Source organism: Gossypium hirsutum, chromosome A12 (assembly GCF_007990345.1).
Source record: "Gossypium hirsutum isolate 1008001.06 chromosome A12, Gossypium_hirsutum_v2.1, whole genome shotgun sequence".
NCBI lineage: Eukaryota > Viridiplantae > Streptophyta > Magnoliopsida > Malvales > Malvaceae > Gossypium > Gossypium hirsutum.
This window is the reverse complement of record NC_053435.1, coordinates 37,698,139-37,717,916: the sequence shown is the minus strand read 5'-3', so window position 1 is coordinate 37,717,916 and position 19,778 is coordinate 37,698,139. Positions and strand designations below refer to the sequence as shown.

At 37.5% G+C, this 19,778-nt stretch overlaps 1 non-coding gene across 1 annotated transcript; it reads right to left on the bottom strand.

Moving 5' to 3' along the window:
* Positions 1-8,843: 8,843 nt before the first annotated feature.
* Positions 8,844-8,950, bottom strand: LOC121212026 (small nucleolar RNA R71). Its single transcript, XR_005907238.1, has one exon. It is a non-coding gene; the product is annotated as a small nucleolar RNA R71 (small nucleolar RNA).
* Positions 8,951-19,778: the final 10,828 nt, after the last annotated feature.

Here is a 19,778-nt window from a genome sequence, read left to right as displayed (position 1 = left end):
ACAAAAGCTTACTTGAGCTTTTAACATTGAAGCTAAGGTTGCAAAGTTGAGTGATCTGCTGGGCTATAATTAATGCACAAGTCAGTGAGTTAAAGGGGGATCCTAAGTCCTAAGAGTAAGTGTACTTACCTAAGCTATGATACTTCTGATATGCTTAAGCATGTGATGTGATTATATGTGTTGAGTATACATGACTGGATATGCCTTATGATCAGCTGGTTTAATATGCATACATCTGATATGGAAGTGAATGGCTCAATAAGCAAGTGTGTAACAACCCATTTTTCAGTGAAATCGGAACAGTGGTTTCGGGACCAGAAATTCTATCCAAAAATAAGGTTTATTTTTATTTCATTATATGGTCTGTATTATAATAGACATGTTGTGTGAAAAATTTCATACGAAAATTTCATCAATTAAGTGTTTAATTACGAGAAGGACTAAATCACATAAAATGCAAAAGTTGAATTCTAGAGGTCCTTAATTGATGAAATTCTAGGTGGAATAATTGAAAACTAGAGTGTTGAATTCTAGGTGGAATAATTGAAAATTTTGATACTAAAATTTTATGAATACATGTGCTGTAAAATTTGTAATGGGATTTTGGTTAGGCTTGAAAAAGGGAGTAAATTGCAGAAGTTTCATTTTCCGAGCCTAGGGACAAAATTGAAATTTTAGTTATGTTGATAGATAATGACTTGAAAGAATATTGCATGATGAGCTCATCTATGTTTACTTGATTGCTATGAGGATTTTTGGTGACTAACATGTTTGATTGAATGGATGTGTTTAGGCAATATTACTAATGGATGGTAAACATGATATTGTGTTCTTAGATTTCAATAACGGGATTGGTAAGTTTAGTTTTCCATTATACGAACTTACTAAGCATGTAATGCTTACTGATACGTGATATTCGCGACAGGTTTTAAAAATTTAAAATTAATCGTTCTTGAAACTAACTATTATCACGATAAAGGAAGTGTACCTATCGAACAGTAATATAGCTTTAGCAAGACCGGATTGTCAAACCCAAAGGAAACAAGAGTACTAGTAATTACTTTCTTTTTATTATCTAGCCTAAAAATTAAGGGATTTGTTTATCTAAACTAATTAACTAAACTAAGGGTGCACAGAGAGAAAATTGGGAAAAGCTTTTGGGAAAACTCGATTGATTAAGACAATACTCAAGGAAAAATCCACCTAGACTTCACTTGTTATTTAACTCTGAATCAGATGGTTTATTCATTTGACTTGATCTGTAGAAATCCCTAAGTTATATTATTATCTCTCTCGTGACTAATAGCGTCTAACCCTAGGTTGATTAATTGAAATCTCTTTCTAATTAACACCCTAGTGTTGCATTAACTTGATCTATGGATTCCCTTATTAGGTTTCACCCTAATCTGGCAAAATCTTGTCACCCTATCTCTAGGCGTGCAATCAACTCCGCTTAATTACGACAAATTTACTCTTAGACAAGGACTTTTGCTCTTCTGAATAAGCGCATTAACTTGAATCAATATCCTGGAATATTAAAACAAGAATTAAGAACACATAATTAAGAACAAGTCAAATATTTATCATACAATTCAGATAATAATAACAAAATCCATCTTAGGTTTCATTCCTCTTAGGTATTTAGGGGGTTTAGTTCATAATTATGAAAGAAAACATCTCAAAAGAATAAAGATAACAAAACATAAATAAAACCCAAAACTCCTGAAGGAAATTGAAGAAAGATCTTCAGTCTTGACGATGAGTCCAGCTTCTGAGATGGATCAATCGGCTTTCCTTGAGTAATCCCCTGCCTCCTACTCCTTGTGTGTCTTCTAAGTGCCTCCTTTGATTTTTAAATAGGCTTTAGAATGCCTAAGAGCCCTCAAAAGTGGCCTTTTTCAAATAGGACAATACTTGGGCCCGACAGGGACACGCCCGTGTGACACGCCCGTGTGCGATTGCTTCAGACCGTGGTCAAGGCTGTTAAATAGGCACGGGCATGTGGTCTACTCGTGTGAGGAAGTCTAGGCCATGTTGATTTCCCATGTTGGCCTGTTTTCTCCGTTTTTGGCCCGTTTCTCGCTCTTTTTACTCTTCTATGCTCACCTAAGTATAAAACATGAAATTAAAGGATTAAGAGCATCGAATTCACCAAATCTAAGGAGAAATCATCCATAAATGTGCTAAGCTTGAGGTAAAAATATGTATAAATTATGGTTTATCAAATACCCCCACACTTAAGCGTTTACTTGTCCTCAAGCAAAATCCTCAACTCACAATCAAAATAAATTCTTCTCAACTTATAATCCCTATCGCCAATATCTCAAAATAAACCATAAGTAATCATACATTAGAATTCAAGTAGAAGAACATTAAAGTTTCAAACATTCTAAGTTGAGCATTTTATCACGAAAACATAGGTGTCTCCCCTTATTTAAGTGATTACCTTTGATTCAAAATATCACAAAGTTTAACATCCCCACTAAAGATTCACTCAAATCACTCGAGGTGTTTAAGGACAATAAATGAAGCACTCATTAGTCAATATAAAAAGTTATTACCACAGGCTTGCATGAAAATCAAATCTCCACCACTATATATTGAGATGATACGTCAATCAAAAGGTCTTTAGAGGGTTGTAACGTGGCTTTGGTTAGGGGGTGTGGTCACAAGCTGAAAGAAAAGGTTAGAATCGAAATTGAATTGAAAAATTACCTAACTAGAAAAATAACTAATCATTAATTGAATACAAGTGACCTTCTTCTCGGAATATGAAATTAACACTTAAGCTCACAAAAAACAACGAATTACTACTAATATATATGTATTTTTTTAAGAACGAGTCAAATAACATAGGCTATCTATCAAAAAAAACATAGCTAAGTAATTTATTCAGATCAAATCTCGACAAAAATAGAGATCAAGTTAATTTAGGGGATTTCAACAATAATGGGTTAAGAGTTAATGTTGAGGATAAATCAATGAATGGGTTGTTAGGCTCAAGGGGTTCACTAAGGGTTAATTGTGAAGGTAGGCTTTTATGGAGTGAGTGGGTTAAACCTAAGTGCCTTTATCATCTCGACATATCAAATCAAATGGTGGGGTCTCGACATGCATAATCAAGCAAGTTCTAGAATGACAATTCAATATTGATGCACTCAAAGCAACAATAAAAGTGAGCATGGAAGAAATAATAGATGCTCTAAAGGCTCAAGATCTTACAAAAATTATGGCCTTTTGATTTTTAAACCTGTGAATTTTAACTCAAGATAATACCTAAACTTGAGGAAACAACCTAAAAATTTTTAATTCTTAAAAATCAACTTATCATGCTTGATTCTCTAATTCCTTAAAGTTTAAATAATCAATGCATAAATGCCTATGTTTTAATTCAAGACATATTAATAAAAATCATAAATTAATCAAAATTCATTCTAATGATGATATGAGAAAATTATTTGAGAACAAGACAAAATTCCAGGATTTTTCTGATAATGATATAAAAGGCCCCCCACACTTAAGATGTACATTGTCCTCAATGTACAAAGATAGATATATTGAAAAATATAGATATATAATCATAAGATAGGAAGAGGGCTGAAACTTCTTGAATGTTGAATGGAATTCCTGGATTGGAGGTATGGAGAATAATCGACCAAGGCAATGATAAGATTGGAGGAGGATACTCCGGTGGTGGTAGAGTTTGGGTTCCACAACCATAGTGTCCAGTGATAAATCGTAATTCATACATATTTTTATCCCATGCTTAGTACATTTTATGGATGATTTTTCCTTAAAATTTGTGAATTCGATGCTCTTAATACCTTAATTTCATGTTTTATACATAGGTGAGCATAAAAGAATGGAAAGAATGAGAAACAGGCCAAAAACGGAGAAAATGGGCCAACGTACGAAATCAACACGGCCTAGACCTCCTCACACCGGCAGACCACACGGCCGAGTCAATTTGGCAGAATCAAAGCACGACTCACACGAGTGGACCATACGCCCGTGCCTATTTAACCGGCTTGACCATGGCCTTAAGCAATTGCACACGGGCGTGTCCTTGCCGAGCCCAAGTTTAGTCCAATTCGGAAAAGGCCAATTTTGAGGGTTTGTACGCATTCCAAAGCCTATAAACACACCCTAGAGGAGGAGGAAAAGGACACACAGAGAGGGAAGCAGGGAACTACTCAAGGAAAGCCGATTGATCTATCTCAGAAGCCGGATTCATCATCAAGACTGAAGATCTCCCCTCAATTTCCCTTCAGGAGTTTTGGGTTTTTCTTTATGTTTTGTACTCATTATTCTTCTGAGATGTTTACCTTTTTAGTTATGAGCTAAAACCCCTAAATACTTAAGGGAAATGAAACCTAAGACAGATCTTGTTATTATTATTTGAAGTGTATGATAAATATTTGACTTGTTCTTAATTCTTGTTTTGATATTCCAGGATATTGATTCAAATAAGCTCTTATTCAGAGGAGGAATAGACCTTGTCTAAGAGTACATTTTTCATAATTAAGCGGAGTTGATTGCGTGCCTAGAGATAGGGTGACAAGATTTTACCAAATTAGGGTGAAACCTAATAAAGGGATCTATAGATCGAGTTAATACAACCCTAGGGAGTTAATTAAAAAGAGATTTCAATTGTAACATCCTGATTTTGGGCTTAGTCGGAACAGTGGTTTCAGGACCACAAATTCGTCAAGGAAAATTTATTTTTATTATATTTTTATGGTCTACGATTTCACGGAATGATTTTGTGAAAATTTCGTTCAAAAATTTCGATGTTTGGGCACTCAATTTGGTCAAAAGGACTAAATTATAAAAAGTGCAAAAGTTGAGTTTTACATGTAAGAAGTGTTTAATTGTTATGAGTTTTTAAATCAAAGGTCCTTAAATGGTAATTAGACCATTTTGAAGTTTGTGGACAAAAATTGGACATGGATGGAATTTTTTTGAAAGTTTAGTAGTAAGGGCATTTTGGTCATTTGTATATTAAATGAAATAAAATGGGAAAAATAACACAAAATGGTTATCTTCTCCATATGGAGGCCAAAATTAGCATGGGGGAAGCCATGGCTAGGGTTTTCAAGCTTTCCAAGCTCAATAGTAAGTCTGTTCTAGCCCCGTTTTTCAAGTTCTTTACGTTTTTAGAATCTCGGTAACTTGATTAAGCTTATGCTAGCAATAATTCAACCTAGGGTTCGTATTTGGAAAAATACCCATAAGTGAAATTTGTGTATTTTGGTGTTTTATGATAGAATATGAGGTTTTAAATTATGTTAGACAACTTGTGCTACTTGGTTTTAAGTGAAAACGAGTAAAAGGGCTTAATCGGTACAAATACCTAATAGTCATAAGTGCATGTTAGAGTGAGAATTTGATGTTGTCATAGAAGAGAAAAATGATCAGCATGTCATAAAACATAAGAATAAGGGCTGAAGTTTAATTCCCGAGCCTAGGGGCAAAAGTGTAATTATGAAAAAGTTTAGGGGCAAAATGGTAATTTTGTCAAAGTTCGTATTAAAGGCTGTTTTGATGAATGTATGTATTAAATAAATTAATTTGGTATTATAGATCAAGAGAAACGAGATTCAAGTCGTGATCGAGGGAAAAACAAAGTTTACAAGGAATAGGCCCGATTGCTAATATTTTGTATCGAGGTAAGTTCGTATGATAATAATAATGCAATGTTATGTTTAAATTATATTTCTTACTATTATTTCATAGATTGTATGATTTAATATATTGGAAAAGTTGATGGAATGGTGTTTATGATGTGGAAATGTGACATGAAAGAATGTTACATGAAGTGCAAGAAAATGATGATACATGACAAGTGATATATGAAATATGTGATTTATGTTATGTAAATTCTTAAAAGCTGGTTTTCTATTTGAGTTGTGTCTTATTATACTATGAATGGACAACTGGTACTATGGATAGTGAGATCGACACTTCGAGTAAGTTCGTATATAAATAATCTATCGATTCTTTTTATGTTAATATATTTTGATATCATATGAAATATGGCTGCCTATCAAATGATTATTTGATGTAAATTATGAATTTAAATTGATTATGGACGATTTAGTAAAATGTTGAAAAGTGAGGAATTTCCCTGTTGAACCTTCGGAATAGAAACGATACGAATGAGCTATTGTGAGGTCACGTGTGTAGTACTAAGTGCAGGCTACTACGTGTACCAGATAATTGGTCGCATGTGTAGTACTAAGTGCAGGCTACTATGCGTACCTGAAAACTTCGATCATGCGTGTAGTACTAAGTGTAGGCTACTACGTGCATCAGATGGTTAGGTCACGTGTGTAGTACTAAGTGCAGTCTACTACGTGTACCGGATAATTGGTCGCATGTGTAGTACTAAGTGCAGGCTACTATGCGTATCAGATAGCTTCGGCTACAAGTGTGGAAATGAGAAAATGTGCAGGCAATTGTGTATCTGTTATTATTCCGATGAGTTCAACGGGAAATCGATTAAGTGAAAATAAATGTGAAAGTGATTATGTGATGAACAAGTGCAAGTATATGTTTATTTGAATTTATGAGCAATATGCTCGATATTTGAGGGAACCTCGGTAAAATGGAAGGGATTAAGTGAAATTGTGCAAAAGTGAACTTTAGTAGTAAAACAGTGTTGGACAGCAACAGTGCATGAATTTGAAAATTTACCAAAAATTGTGTAAGTTGAATTAAATTTCAAATAAAATATGTAATTAAATTTTATTGAGTCTATTTTCAAATAAAAGAAACAGGGGAAGCAAAAGAATTCCATATTATGTGATATTTGAATTCTTGTAAGACATTGTTTGAATGAATTCGAGATCCCCTGTTCTGACTTGGAAAAATTGTTAAAAATTATAGAAAAATAATTTTGGGCTATAATTTATATTCCTAGAATATTTGATGAGTCTACTTTTAATAAAAACAACGAGAGCATCATCCGACTTTTTTACTATGAGATAAATAAATTTTAGTGAAGAAAGGTCGAAGCCGTTAAACAACAAAACAGGGGAGATTTTGAATAATAAACTGTACTTATTGGCTAGACTAAAAATTCTGAAAATTTTATGGTGGAAAGATATATGAGTCTAGTTTTTGGGAAAATTTACGGATCTTAATTTAGAGTTCTTTAACTCTAATTATAAATGATTTAGTGACTATTACGTAAGAAAACATCTTAACCAGAACATGTGTAAATGTACAAATGAGTTAGTTATATTGTGGGAAGCATGTTAGTAAATTGCTTATTATTATTTCATGTGAGCTTACTAAGCATAAAGCTTACCCCCCCTCCTTTCCATTTCTTTTAGTGTTTTCAGGTTAGCTCAGGGTTGGAGACCGTCGAAGGCAGCATCACACTATCAAGCCAACACCTTGATAGTATAAACACATATGCTAGATTTATCAAGTGAGTGGCATGTATAGGGACCTAATTTTATAACATGTGTTATTATTATTTGGCCAAATATATTGGTCTTTAGTGAGCTAATGATTCTGACTTATAAATCTAGCTATTTATGTTATGTTTGATATTGGTGATGTGCATATGCTTGGTTGTCATGCATGGTTGGTAATAAGTTGTTTAAGTTGTTTAATTGATGAATTAAGTTTAGTAACACTTCGTGCTTGACTCCAACGATGGTCTCGGGTACGGGGGTGTTACATCAATTATTCCACCTAGGGTTAGACGTTGTTAGTATCGAGAGAGATAATAATATAACTTAGGGATTTCTATGGATCAAGTCAAATTAATAAATTGTTTGATTCAGAGTCAAATAACAAGTGAAGTCTAGGTGGATTTTTCGTTAGGCATTGTCTCAATCAATCGAGTTTTCTAAAAGTAATTCCCCAATTCTATTTTCTATGAATTCTTTGTTTAGTAAATTAGTTAGTTAAAACAAACCCCATTATTCTTATGCTAGATAATAAAAATATAGTCATTACTAGTACTTTTAGTTCCTTTGGGTTCGACAATCCGGTCTTGCTAAAGCTATACTACTGTACGATAGGTACACTTGCCTTCATCGTGATAGTAGTTAGTTTCAAGAACAATTCATTATAAATTTTTAAAACCTGTCACGAATATCACGTATCAGGTTTTTGGCACCGTTGCTAGGGAGCTAAGATATTAGGAACACTTAATTTTTATTACTTTAGCCATTTACTTTTATTGCAATTTAAATTTTATTCTAATTTTATTACTAATTCTTCTTTTTCCCTTTTTCTGGTAGGTTCTTATAGTTTATGACTAGAAGAAACCCGTCAAGACCATTACTTTTTGACAGTGAGATCAGTCGCACAGTTCACAGAAACCAAAGAGAAATAAGGCGAAGCTTAAAATACACAGAGAATGAGCAAGAGGACAATATTCAAACCACAACCGAGGAGATGGCTGAAAACCAAGAAAATCCACTACCTCCTGCAATTGCTGTTAATTAAAATCCTGCTATGCGCACTATGATGATTATGCTAAACCTAATTTAACAGGAACTGAGTCAAGTATAGTTAGACCTGCTATTGCTACAAATAATTTTGAACTGAAACCTAACACAATTCAAATGATACAATAATTTGTTCAGTTTTATGGTTTACAGGACGAGGGTCCCAACGTTCACTTGGCAAATTTCCTAGAATTTTGCGATACCTTCAAAATTAATGGTGTTTCTAATGACACCATTTGCCTTCAGTTGTTTCCCTTTTCGTTAAGAAATAAGGATAAACAATGGTTGAACTCGTTACCACGAGGGTCAATCACTACTTGGGAACAAATGACCAAAAATTTTTTATTAAAATATTTTCCACCGGCTAAAACAGCCAAATTACGTAATGATATCTCTTCTTTTGTGTAGATGGGTTTAGAAACACTCTACGATGCATGGGAGAGATATAAGGACCTTTTGCGAAGATGCCCTCACCATGGGTTACCACTTTGGCTACAGGTTCAAACGTTCCATAATGGCCTGAATCCTTCGATTCGGCAGATGATTGATGCAGCCGCTGGAGGAACTATCAATAATAAGACACTTGAGGTGGCCTACAAATTTATTGAAGAGATGTCACTGAATAGCTATCAGTGGCAAGTTATGAGAACAAAGCCAACAAAAGCAGCCGATGTTTTCAACCTCGACGCGGTTACTATGCTATCTAACCAAGTAGAACTCTTAAATAAAAAGATTGACGGTTTGTGTGGTTCTACTCAGGTACATCCAGTGATGAGGTGTGATTCGAATGGAAGAGGAGCATGCACAGAATATCAACCCTTCAACCTTAGCATCGGGGAGGAACAAGTCCAATATATGGGTAACAATAATTCTAGTACCTCTTATAATGCAGGTTGGAGGAACCATCCCAATTTCTCGTGGGGCGGTCAAGGAAATCAATGGCCACAACATCCTCTGGGTTTTCAACAACCACTTTACCAGCAAGAAAAGAAGCCGAACCTTGAGGAGATGCTAACCAAATTTATATCGATGTCAGAAACTCGTTTTAAGATTACCAAGATAGCACTTAAGAATCAACAAGCATCGATCCAAGGGCTCGAAACTCAGATTGGATAGCTTGCCAAGTTGATTTCTGAACGACCACAAGGTAGCCTACCAAGCAAGACTGAATCTAACCCAAGGGAGCAACTCAACACGATTACTAGTCAAGATGAGGAAGGGTTAGTCACACCTGAACCAGAACCAAGGCAAGAAACTGAGATAAGCAAAGGTAATGGTGAGGTAGACCACAATGAGCAGAAACTGGTAAGTACAGAATATAAACCCCGTGTGCCATACCCCAATGCGACAAGGAAAGACCGCTCAAATGAACAATTTGGTAAATTCGTTAAACTTTTAAAGAAACTACATATTAACCTACCGTTTATTGAAGCACTTTCGCAGATGCCGAACAAATTCAAATTTTTAAAGGAGCTTCTAGCAAATCAACGAAAGTTAGACGAAAGGTCGCATGTGGAGCTGAACGCGGTTTGCTCAGCTATTCTACAGAATAAGCTGCCCAACAAATTGAAAGATCCAGGAAGTTTTACAATTCCTTGCTTATTGGTAGTTTACATTTCGATAATGCATTAGCTAATTTAGGGGCTAGTATTGAGGTCATGCCTTACAAAATGTTTAAACAACTAGGTCTTTGGAAACCCAAACAGACTAGGATGAGCATTGAATTACCAGATAAAACTATAAGATTTCTTAGGGGTATTATTGAAGATGTGCTAGTTAAAATCGATAAATTTATATTTCCTGTTGACTTCGTTGTTCTAAACATAGAGGAGGATAGCAACACTCCTTTGATTTTAGGAAGGCCCTTTTTAGCAACTGCTAGAAAGATTATTGATGTTGGCATAGGTGAGCTCACACTTCGTGTGGGAGATGAAACAATCACCCTTCAAGCTCACAATTCCGGCAACACATCAAAAATTGAAGGTGATAGTCTAAACCGTTCTACTAAAACTGACAATATGATGCAACCTACTTTGCAGGAAATGAGTTTGAAAGAAGTACATGAGCCATTTTTAAGCAATAGTAGAGGACCTATTCATGAAGAACGAAAGCTACAAATTGAGGAGCTAGATGAATGGCAGACACATAAATCGCGAACACACGATAAACCAAACCTACGCCAGAACAAGCTCAATACCTTTCCAAATCAACTTAAGGTTGGAGATAAAGTTTTATTAGATGCCACAGATCCTCACATTGTCACTGCCAAACCGAATGAAGAGATTCCTCTTACGGTACTTAGCATTTTCCCATTCGGGACAGTCGAGGTAAGTCATCCTAAGTTCGACACTTTTAAGGTAAACAATACCCGCCTAAAACCTTATTTTGATGAGATTCATAGCAGGAATGAGGAGTATAAACTCCTCGAACCACCATGACCATTCAATGGAGAGGTAAGTAAAGCTTAGACTATAAATAAGCGCTTCTCGGGAGGCAACCCGAGCACTAACAATATTACTTTTTTTAAATTTTAGTTTTTAAAATCTAATATACTAACCAAATCATTGAGCACGGGCTTTTTAGAACCACACGGCCAGGCACACGGGCGTGCCGTAGGCCTTGCACATACCACGGGATGCAATACGGCCGTGCGATACGGCCGTGTGAAAATAGGGAAAAATTTATTCTTCGACACGGGATGCGCTAAGTAGCCACGGCCGTGCGACATGGTAGTGGGCGAAACTGCCACCTGTCAATTTAACACAGGCGTGCGCCTTCCTACACGGGTGTGGGAGAAGCAAACGGAGATCGACACGGCCGTGTAACATGGCCGTGTACACCAATGCGCCTAATTTTGAAAAATACGAAATGCACGGGCTGAGCTTGGAGTACACGGGCGTGTCCCACGGCCGTGTGCCCCAATTTCTCTATAAACACATATTATTTATTTTATTTTATTTTTATCTCCATATTTTGAAATTATTCTTTTTTATTTTATTTCCTTTTAATACTATTTCATCCTGCGTTTTTACAATTTCTATTCTTCGGCTATTTCATTACTAGTAATTATGCTTCAGTATACCTCTTAAAGAATTCATGATTTGCTCACAGTCAGAAAGAGCTCTAAAGCTCACTATTACTTAGGAACTTCAAACTCCAATGGGAAAGGTTTTCCACGACTGCCATGTCCTGCTCGACCACGACCATAACCAACTTCAGATATAATATTCTTTTGGTGCAGGACTTATGGACTAATGAACCTCTACCACCGCCGGAGTATCCTCCTCCACCCTCACGCTGATTATTCTCTAAAACTCCAGTTCAAGGAAACTCATTCATCACTCAGGAAGTTTCACTTCTCTCCCTTTCTTATATTTATATTCTTTTCTACATATCTATCTTTGTACATTGAGGGCAATTTACATCTTAAGTGTGGGGGGTATTCATTTCACTATCAGAAAAATCCCTGAATGATTGCCTCGTTCTCTTGAAAAGCTCTCATATCATGTTTAGGATAAATTTTGATTGATTTATGACTTTTATTGATATATCTTGTGTGACAGCCCAAAATTGACCCTAGTCGGGAAGTGGTTTCGGGACCACAAAACCGAGTCATAAAAATAATTGATTTCCATATTCTATGCTTATTATGTGTGTACATGAGTATGTGGAACTTTCATTCTCCAATTTTGCCAATTGCATGAGAAATTATTAAATAGGGATTGATATGAGACATGGTGAAAATATGATAGGCTAATTTAAAATGGTCTATTAATGCATGTTGTGAAAATGATGGGTTTGCATGTCAAATTACCCAAAATTTGAGCTAGTGGTTGGCCATGCTATGGGTGGAAACATGTTGGGAACATGTTGGCCTAGTGAGGTATGTAGGAAAAAAATAAAATAAGGGGCATGGGCATAAAATAATGAAAAGGAGTATGATGAATACAAAAAAAAATGTGTGTAGTTGTTCCCCCCCATTGCCGTGAGCTAAAGAAAAGAAAGGAGAAAATTTTTGTTCATCCTTTCTCATCTTCATTTAGCAGAAACTAGAAAGAAAAAAACAAAGAAAAAAAATGCTCATCCTTTTGTTCATCCTTGGCCAAAAATTTTAAGGAGGAAGGAAGAAGAAAGGTTGAAGAGGTTCGGCCATGCATGTAGCTAGGCTAAGGTATGTTTGATGATGTTCCATGAGATGCATGCATGTTTTAGTTGTTAGCTTGAGTTCTACCTAGCCCATGGTCTAAATCTTGCTATGTGATGGAAATGACACTCGGCCATGGATGCATCATTATTGGTTGATATTTGATGTTGTGGTGATGAGGCATGAGGATGAGTTAAGATTCGGCCTAGGTGGAGTTTGTGTTAATGCCATTGCATGCTAAATATGAAGCTTGTTAATGATGCATGTGATGGTGGCTTGATGATTCTTGAACCTCCTTTTTAGCATTTTTGAGTGAGCACATATGTGCATTGGTTGCTAAATGGAGAAGAATCGGCTAGCAAGTTGTGTGCTAAGGCCGAATATAACTTTTGCATGTTAATGAGCAATGCATGTGTTAAATTGATGGAAAGGGAGAGGATGCTTTACTAGTGTGTATATGTGTGTATTAGCCAAGTTTTGAACTTGAAACAAAAGGGTGTTTAGTCAATACAAGTGACCATACTTGTAGAATGTATTAAGTGTTGAAATCGGCCCCAAAATAGACATGCATATTCGGCCAAGGGGGAAAAATTAGCTAAAATGTTGAGTTTGATTCATGATTCCGTACATATGTGACTTTAATGTCTAATGTATAAATATGGGCTAAGTGCCTTGTGTTCCTCTTTTCGATGCTCAAATGATTAAATCAATTTATTTGTTTAATTAAGCTCAAGAGCAAAGGGGAACTAAATCCGATAAAGGGAAGGAAAAAGTGGTCGAATAGCTATCGGAATCGTTCGACAACACCCGAGGTAAGTTCTTGAGTAAGAGAGCTTAAATTATGATGTGATTAGATCATGTTTTAAGCAAATTAAAATCATGCTCTTTGTGTGGCTATTGAGCCGAATTTGCAAGAATGATAAATGTCTTGTGTTTGAGTTTTGCTAATGAAAATGAAATACGAATGGGCCATGATTTATTGTTAAATGTGCATGGTTATTTGAATGATGTCCGGGCTAAGTCCCGAAGGCTTGTGCTAAGTGACAATATTCGGACTAAGATCCGAAGGCATTTGTACGAGATACTAATTCCGGGCTAAGCCCAAAGGCATTTGTGCGAGATACTAATTCCGGGCTAAGCCCGAAGGCATTTGTGCGAGATACTAATTCCGGGCTAAGCCCGAAGGCATTTGTGCGAGTTACTAAATCCGGGTTAAGTCCCGAAGGCATTTGTGCGAATTACTATAACCGGGCTATGTCCCGAAGGCATTTGAACGAGGAGCTATATCCGGTTAAATTCCGAAGGTACGTGATTTGGGAATGAATGAACTTGCTGTAAAATTCCAGTTAATACTCTCGAAACATCCCAACATTGCGGTATGTTTCGTATGTGCTTGAATTTAGTTGAGCCCTTACAAATAAGTATTCGCTCAGTTGATAAACGAGCTACCGGCCTTTGGTTGAGTTGATCTTTTGTGTATGTACATAAGGGTTGATAATGTGAAGCAAGTACGATATCGTAAATTTGTGCATATGAAATTATCCGTTTAGCTATATGAATGCTATACTTTTGTTGTGCTGGAATTCCTTGCTCAAAACTTACTAAGCATAAATTGCTTACTCCGTTTCATTGCTCCTCTGTTTTATAGATTTGGTTCTCCAGCTATCAGACTCGGGATCTTGAAGTCAAAGTCGCCCACACTATCAAAGCCCCCCCTTTTGGTACAATTTTGGTTGAACTTCGAAATGGCATGTATAGGACTACCCGTTTGTTGTGGGTCGTGGACCCTTTGGACTTGTATAAATTTTGGATAGCCATGCGAAAATGGCTTATATGTGTTTGAATATAATGTTATAATCATTTGGTGTGGATATGCTTGACAAGGATTGGCCACGGGGATGGTTAATCACTTTCATAAATTGTGCTATTTATGCAAAAAGGGCTAGTTGAATCATGGAAACCATGAAATAGGTAAAGTCTACCTTAAAGGCAGATGCTGACAGCAGCAGTGATGTAGATTTGGAAAATCACTAAAAATAGTAGGAATGGAATTAAATATTGAATAAATTATGTAAACAAAACTTGATGAATCTAATTTCATAGGAAAGTAACGAAACAATCATACGGACAGTATGTTAAGAGATATTCAGGTTCTCGTGAGACAGGGCCAGAACGGTTTCTGGATTCCCTGTTCCGACTTTGGAAATTCATTATAAATTAACCAGAGATAATTAGGAGTCATACCATATATTTATAGATTCCTCTCTGAGTCTAGTTTCTATAGAAACAAACGGCATCAGTATTGGAGCCCTGTACAAGGAGATATTCAAGTTGTAATGCGCAAAGGTCAGGGTAGTCGATCCCTGTAACATGGGAGACTTTGACTAATAAACTGTACTAATTTGCCCGACCAAAAATTCTAGAAAAAAATATGTAGATGGACATATGAGTCTATTTTCAGGGAAAAATCACGAAACTGATTTTCGAGTTGTGAAACTCAAGATATGATTTTTAAAGCGACTAGTACGCAGATTGGCAGTGTCTGGGAAATATTTTTTATAAGGGGTTTAAAGTCTGTTAACACCTCGTGTTCGACTCCGGTGTCGGTCTCGGGTTCGGGGTGTTACATTTGATTGGTATCAGAGCTACGGTTTAGTCGATTCTAGGACTACCGTAATGCGTTGGGTCTAGCTATACATGCCATTTTATGTGATTACTTGATAGTGTGGTGATTTCTGACAATTGTAAATGTGTTTATTTATAGTAATGGATCCCGATCCCAACCGAGAGGTAGCTGATGATCTTGAGAGTGTAGCGCCTGCTCCCGCACAAGGGACAGCGCCGGCGGACTCTCAACCTAATGCTAGTAACCCGAATGATGAAGCTAGACAAGCTTTCTATAGCGTGATGAATGATTGGTTCAACCAATACATTCGAACTAATACGGCTGTCCCACAACCTCCATTCCCAACTAATACCACCCCCGCACCTACAATACCTCCGGTAACTGACCAAATAAGGTCAAATAAGCCCCCAGTTGACAGAATCCGAAAACATGGGGCTACTGAATTTAAAGCTACGGATAGCAACGATGCCGAGCAAGCTGAATTTTGGTTGGACAACACTATTCGGGTACTCGATGAGCTATCTTGTACACCCGATGAATGCCTAAAGTGTACTATCTCCTTGCTACGTGATTCTGCCTATTATTGGTGGAGTACTCTGACTTCTATTGTGCCCCGAGAGCAAGTAACTTGGGAGTTTTTCCAAACTGAGTTTCGGAAAAAGTATATCAGTCAGAGATTTGTTGATCAAAAACGGAAGGAATTTCTTGAGCTTAAGCAAGGTTCCATGTCAGTTACTGATTACGAGCGAAAATTTGTTAGACTTAGTAGATACGCTCGGGAATGTGTTTTGTCCGAGGCTATCATGTGTAAACGCTTCGAGGATGGGCTGAATGAAGATATAAAAATGTTCGTTGGCGTTCTTGAAATACGAGAGTTCGTAGTACTGGTCGAGCGAGCTTGTAAAGCCGAAGAGCTTAGAAAAGAAAAACAAAAAGTTGTTGTGGGAACTGGAGAGTTTCGTAAAAGATCTTCGGGAAAGTCTCTTCAACAGGCATCGAAGAAATTTCGAGATGATGCGGGCCAGTTTAGAGGCACTTCGGGCCTTTTTAGACGAGATCGTGATCGACCCCCTGTGGGTACACGAGGCACTTCGGTCGCTAGTGTTGGGAATGAACGTCGAGATAGAACGAAATGTCGATATTGCGGTAAATGGCATTCGGGGAGTTGTAGATTCCCTGACCGCTCCTGTTACAAGTGCGGATCAGTTGACCACTTCATTAAAGATTGCCCGAGGTTGTTTGAACAGAATGAAAATCAGAGTGGGAAACCGGGTGCTACCACTGCTCGAGGTAGACCATCTGGAAATACGGGCAATGCTAGTGGTGGTCAGAGAGGATCTAGAGATGCTACGACCAGATCCGAGGCTCGTACGCCTGCTAGAGCTTATGCTATACGTGCCCGCGAGGATGCTTCTTCGCCTGATGTTATTACCGGTACTTTTACTCTCTTTGATACTAATGTAATTGCATTGATTGACCCCGGTTTTACTCATTCTTACATATGTGAAAGCTTAGCATCCAGTAAGACTTTACCTATTGAGTCTACTGAGTTCGTAATTCGGGTGTCAAATCCCTTGGGTCGTTACGTGCTTGTCGACAAAGTGTGTAAGAAATGTCCCCTAGAAATTCGAGGTTCCTGTTTTCCGGCGGACTTGATGCTTTTGCCGTTTGATGAATTTGATGTTATTCTTGGTTTGGATTGGTTGACCGCGCATGATGCGGTTGTGAATTGCAAAAGCAAGACTATTGATTTGAGGTGCGCAAATAACGAAGTAATCCGAGTTGAGTCTACGGACTTGGAGGGGATGCCAGCTGTAATATCAGCAATGTTGGCCCAGAAATATGTAAGAAAAGGGTGCGAAGCATACCTTGCGTATGTACTGGATGACAAAGAATTAGACAAGAAACCCGAATCTGTGCCGGTGGTTTGTGAATACCCGGATGTTTTTCCTGAAGGATTACCGGGTTTACCACCTGTTCGGGAGGTAGAGTTTGGTATTGAGCTTGTACCTGGGACTACGCCGATTTCGATAGCTCCGTATCGTATGGCACCAACCGAGTTAAAATAGTTGAAAGCTCAGTTGCAAGAATTGACGGATAGAGGTTTTGCTCGACCAAGTTTCTCACCTTGGGGTGCACCAGTATTGTTCGTGAAAAAGAAGGACGGAACCATGAGGTTGTGCATTGACTATCGTCAACTGAATAAAGTGACGATAAAGAACAAATATCCGTTACCGCGTATCGATGATTTGTTCGACCAACTGAAGGGAGCCTCAATGTTCTCAAAAATAGATTTGAGATTGGGCTATTATCAGTTGCGAATTCGAGATTCGGACATACCCAAAACTGCTTTCAGAACGGGATATGGTCACTACAAGTTCTTAGTGATGCCGTTTGGGCTCACAAATGCCCCTGCGGTATTTATGGATTTGATGAATCGGATCTTCAGACCATATTTGGATCGGTTCGTAGTTGTGTTCATTGATGACATCTTGGTCTATTCAAGAGATGAGACCGAACATGCTGAGCATCTGAGGCTAGTGTTGCAAATTTTGCGGGATAAGCAGTTATATGCTAAGTTCAGTAAGTGTGAGTTCTGGTTAAGAGAGGTTAGCTTCTTGGGTCATGTGGTATCTGCATCGGGTATTCGAGCTGACCCGAGCAAAATTTCAGCCATACTTAACTGGAAGCCTCCAAGAAATATTACCGAAGTTTGGAGCTTCCTGGGACTCGCCGGTTATTACCGACGATTTGTCAAAGGTTTCTCGATGATAGCCACACCAATGACGAAGCTACTTCAGAAGGATGTTAAGTTCGAATGGACGGAGAAATGTCAGAAAAGTTTTGATCAACTAAAAACTTATTTGACTGAAGCTCCAATTTTAGTGCAACCCGAATCAGGCAAAGAGTTTGTCATTTATAGTGACGCATCCCTACTGGGTTGGGTTGCGTATTGATGCAAGAAGGTCGAGTGGTGGCCTATGCGTCGAGACAATTAAAGCCACATGAGAAAAATTATCCGACCCATGATCTTGAACTAGCTGCCATCGTATTTGCTTTAAAAATATGGCGACATTACTTATTTGGTGAGAAGTGCCATGTATTTTCGGATCACAAAAGTCTCAAAAATTGATGACTCAAAGAGACTTAAATCTGCGACAAAGACGTTGGCTTGAGTTGTTGAAAGATTACGAGCTTGTCATTGATTACCACCCGGGAAAGGCTAATATGGTTGCGGACGCCTTAAGCCGGAAATCACTGTTTGCTTTACGAGCGATGAATGTGCACTTGTCTGTTCTACCCGACAATGTGTTAATAGCTGAATTAAAAGCCAAACCATTATTGATTCATCAAATTCGTGAAGCCCAGAAAGTTGATGATGAATTGGTTGCAAAACGGGCTGAGTGTGCTCCGAACAAGGAATCGGAGTTTCAAATTGATGATGATGATTGTTTGAGGTTCAGAAGTCGTTTGTGTATTCCAAGGAGTTCGGAACTCATTTCGATGATTCTGAACGAAGCCCATTGTAGCCGAATGTCAAGTCACCCGGGGAGTACGAAAATGTACAACGATTTGAAACGTTGGTTTTGGTGGCATGGTATGAAACGAGACATCTCCGACTTTGTTTCGAGATGTTTAATATGTCAACAAGTGAAAGTGTGACAGCCCAAAATTGACCCTAGTCGGGAAGTGGTTTCGGGACCGCTAAACCGAGTCACCGAAAGGTTTGAATGTGATGTTTATTATCTAGAATATGTAATAATGAATGTGTGAAAATTTCAAGCTTCGATTTAGTCGATTGCATGCGAATTTAGTCAATAGGACTTATATGAGAAAAATTTTAAAATGTGATAGGTCAATGCATGAGGACCTATTAGTGCATGTGGAAGAAAAAGGGGACTTGCATGTCAAATTCCCCCTCCCTAATATGTAGTGGCCGGCCATGCTATGGGTGGAAACATGTCACCAACATGTTGTGTTAGTGATGTATGGTAAGGAAAATAAAATATTAAGCATGATAATTAAAATAAATTAAAGAAAGGAATTAAACAATGAAAAGGAAGGGTGATGAAAAAAAATGGTCTCATCCATACCCCCCTTGTTGCCGTGAGTTGAGGAAAGAAAACAAAAAAAAAATGTGTGTTCATTCTTGAACACCTTTGGCCGAATAGAGGAAAGAAAGGAAGGGGAAGAGCTTGAGAAAATCGGCTATGGTGGTTTGCTAGACTAAGGTATGTTTGATGTTGTTCTTGAGATGCATGCATGTTTTAGTAGTTGACTTGAGTTCTAAAAACCCATGGTTCAATTTTGTGGATTGATGATGATTTTGTGTTTTGCCATTGATGAGTGCTTGAGCTTTTGATAGTTGTTGATGAAAAGTGAAAGATATGTTAAAGATTAATATGTTTTGTGTTGAAGTTTTTGGTGATTTTGAGTAGTTAGGGCTAAATTACAAAAACAAATTTTTGAAGGACTCAAAGGTGAAATAAATGAGATGTATGGACTTATATGGGCACTAGGAAGATTCGGCCCTTAAGGA